General features: G+C 43.1%; 1 protein-coding gene across 2 annotated transcripts in view; it reads right to left on the reverse strand.

Annotated features, from left to right (window-relative positions):
* The window catches only part of LOC114063719 (probable splicing factor, arginine/serine-rich 7), a 2,028-nt gene extending 1,337 nt beyond the window's left edge, over positions 1-691 (reverse strand). Inside the window, exon 1 of one of the 2 annotated variants that reach the window (XM_027896179.1) lies at positions 381-691. The gene's annotated coding sequence lies outside the window, so the exon portion shown is untranslated. Of the gene's footprint in view, positions 1-199 lie in introns of both variants that reach the window. The other variant, XM_027896178.1, reaches the window with a different exon arrangement.
* Positions 692-3,965: the final 3,274 nt, after the last annotated feature.

Consider the following 3,965-nt stretch of genomic DNA (forward strand, 5'->3'; position numbering starts at 1 on the left):
GACCTGCCCTGAAGACACAATCCAGAGATGCAATCTGCAGAAAGCAGCCAAGCTGCCCAAACTGAGCACTAAAGAGCTCTCGCTTGGCCTCGGGGCTGTGCTTGGGCTACCACAAGTAGCAGGGACTGTCCTGGGGCAGACAAGTGACAGCAGGGGTGTCTTTGCATGTGACAGCTCTCAGGGCAGGGTGGTGACTGACCTCTCTGACATGTGCAAGCAGGAATTGGGAAGGCAGGGAAAGTGGTTCCTGACCTCTCAACAACAGCAATCAGAGCCTGTGTGTGCAGGAGTTGGGACCAGCTCACCAGACTCTGCCACTATTGCCTCTCGGCCAATCTTTTTATCCCTTAGAAGGCAACCAACAGGATAGAAGTCCATCCTCTGCTCAACTGCAGATGTCTGTTCCTATGGGAGCAGGGCAGGCACTCTGGGCCTTCAGGCCTGCTCCATACCAAGGATTGATGCCACGTGTGTCACAATGACTCTGTGGCGACGTCAGAGAGCTTTCAGGAATCACACCCAGAAGGCACAGTGATCGATGTCACACGTGTCACAGTGATTCTCTGGTGACAACACAGTGCTTTCAGAGAATACCCATAGAATACACAAGCCCAGGCCTCAGGGACAAAAGCTTCCCAGATAGCTCATCTCACTAGACTGACTCCCTGTCAAGCAGAATTCCCTTGCTGTGTTTTTTGTATAAAGTCACAGGCCTCACCTTTCATATCCAGAACTGTTTTTTTGGAAATAGGTCATATCAAGGCATTTCTTACTCTGCTGACTTTCCAGGTCTGATCCAAGTCCCTCTGTTCAACACTGGGGAGGTTGCACCTGGAGTACTCTGTCCAGTTTTGGGCTCCCCAGCACAAGAGAGGTGGACATACTGGAGACCATCCAGCAAAGATCCACAAGGATGATGAAGGCTCTAGAGCATCCTATTAGGACGTGTGGAAAGTGCTGCCTCCAGATGGTTCAACCTAGTGAAGACTCCAGGGAGAGTCACTTTTCAAGGTGTATCAATACTTGAAGGGAGAATGGAGCAAAGACTGAGCCAGGCTCTTGTAATGTCTTGTCTTGTTTTTCATGCTCAGTGAAAATAGGCACACTGCAAAACACAAAAAAGGTAAAAGCTTCTCTCTGAACGTCAGGAAACCTTTTTTTGCCATGAGGGTGACTGAGAACTGGCAGAGGTTGCCCAGGGTGCTCATGCAATCTCCCTCCTTGAAGATACTCAAAAGCTGTATGACTGTGGTCCTTGGACACCATCTCTGCTTGAGCAAAGGAGGTTGGACCCAAAGACCTCTGGAGGTCCTTTTCCACATCAGGCATTCTACGATTTTGTGACTCAAAGCACACTTGTGCAAGCTAAGGAAGCATGTCTAGGTTGCCTGAAGTGGGCAGATTTGAATGTTTCTATGTGTTCATGAACAGTCAGGTTTGCCTCATGAAAGTTGATCATCCATGAAGTTGACACATCTTTTTTTTGACTTCAGGGCTTTATTGGTTATTGTTCAGAAAACCAACATGCAAAACAAAAGCATGTGGAGTGTGTAGAGTTAAACATCTCCCTAAAGGTATTGGTTATGTTTTCATACCATGCGTTGCACATGACCCATCAGGTCACAGTTTACAACTAATGCAACTTGCTGCATGTCAGTGCTGTGAGTGAGCAAGTGGGCAGCTTGATCCTGATCTGAATTCCTTGGTGGCAGCATCCTAATATTCTGCTCTGTGGTGGTCCTAGTCATGGAGTGGCAAAAGGAGTGTACAGAGTAGAGGACGACAGTAGTTCAGTACAAAAATTGAATATAGTTTGTCTTAGTCCTGTAATTAATTTCTTGGATCACCTCTATCTTTTGACAAAACTCCTCTTCATACCAGTCTTACTCGAAAGTAACAATTTGCAAGATTCCCATTAAGACTGTTGAAACCCTGTTTCCTCACATTTCAAAACTGGACCCTGTGCTGTCAAATATAAAGGCCAAGAAAAAGTGCTATTTAATCCTTCATGATCCCTCAAATAAGTGGAACTACAAGTGCAGATTAGTATCTCTGCAATTAAACCTGCTTATTCACCATTCTTAAGTACATTTTACATAGGTTATCATGGTTGCATGCACTGACCCTCCAAAACAATTAAGGAGGGATGTGACTGGTATCCTGGGGACAGCATTAGGAGTACTGAAGAGCATAAATGCTGAAGTCCTAGCAAACAAAATAAAGTCGATGCCAAGTGATTTATACCAACTGGATCACAGGAACTAACCAATTGCACTTATCAGATATATTACCTCAATGGGAAAGGATTGATGAAAAGGATCATCAATTAATAGTGAGTACTCTAGGTGCAGCTCATACCAATACCTCTTAGTTGTATTGAAGCTCAGTTGTGGATACAGCTTGCTGCAGCAGCAATTGTAAGGGAAGACGATGGGGATATCTTGCCTGCTGAAATTCATACAGTAATCTGGAATAATGCAAATAAATCTGAAAGAAAATTTCCATCTTGGTCGCATCTTTACTTATGACCCTACCAACAAGTAAATTTCTGTTGTAATAATATGCAATGCTTCAGTATATATCGCATACCCCGTCATTGCACTGGGGTTAAATCACCATAAAATTATACTTTATCCTATATAACACAAAGTTATGGGTCCAACAAAATGGGAACAAGTAGCAGATTGTCAATGTTGATGCATGTGTTGCATGGGAACAATGGGGATTTATTTGTGAAAGTGACACCATTAGGGTGAACAAAAAAGTTTGTCAGGTCAAAATACATCCTGATGAAATCCTCAAACCTGTGCTTATACACATTAGAAAGGGATGCATGAGAACTATCTTTGATTCCATACTTAGAGAAAACATCACTATAGAAATAAGCAAGCATTTGCAGTTGTCCTTGTACCCAAATTAGGGACTTCTGTCATGACCCACGAGTTGCTACTACCTAACTACACATCCTGTCAAGATTTACTGTCCACTCGCATTGGAATGAACCTTGCACTGGTGAAAAAAAGTACTGCAGCACAACCCCCTGTGTCAACTGCTGAACTGCGTCTGAAGCAATGGACAAAGAACTCTAACTACCCTTCAGCACGATACAGAAGAGATATACCATGGCTTGGAAAGAATAAACATGTATAACATCACTGGTGGGACGTTTTTTTCATGTGCTTACCACCAACAACAGGAATTCTGAATCTAATGCTGCAGTCTATTGGAATTTTCCTGATTTATGTCATGTTACGCTTATTGTTGAGTCTTGTTCTATATCTTAGAGTTATGAATATTAGTATTGTCACACCTTTTCATGTATACATATAAAAAACCCAAATCAGTTAACCTGAAGAAAAATTTCCCTCGGTTCATAATCGGAGCATAATGTATCTCTGTTAAAAGCATAGAGGCAAGAGGTGACCGCACCGTCACTCTGGAATAAGAGAGATCAACTTCAGTCACAGGGTGGATTGTGGTGGTACTGGAGGTGGTGGAAACAGATCCCTTGTTGAGGCAACAGGCAAATACCTACTGGCCTCCTTTGCCTTCCCAGGGGCCCTTATCAATAAATATGAGGCTCTGGAACTTGAGGGCCAGGCAAATGACAGTGTAGATGAAGATCCATCCTGGGGGTTGACTAGGGCAGGTCAGTGAACCCCACACATTAAAACTTCCTCAAGTTCAATTTTCACCAAAGTCAAACTTTTAGCAGCAAAAATTACTTTTTTTTCTTTGTAATTCCATGGACATTAGGCTGAGCAGGAGGCACTGCTCTGCAAGTTTAAAAGCCCACTAAAAAGTTTATAGAATTTTTATATCCCAAATCCAGATTGTGTCTAATTAGCGTCCTCTGTCACACAACATATTCAAATCCTATGCTTCCAATAATCACCTCCAGAAGAATGAAATTTCAGTATTTGTTCCCCAGGAAAGCTGTCACCAATAGGCATTACATAGTTTCC

This window comes from Empidonax traillii, unplaced genomic scaffold (genome assembly GCF_003031625.1).
Source record: "Empidonax traillii isolate 1590-97213 ecotype Southwest subspecies unplaced genomic scaffold, ASM303162v1 scaffold484:size464376, whole genome shotgun sequence".
Lineage (NCBI taxonomy): Eukaryota > Metazoa > Chordata > Aves > Passeriformes > Tyrannidae > Empidonax > Empidonax traillii.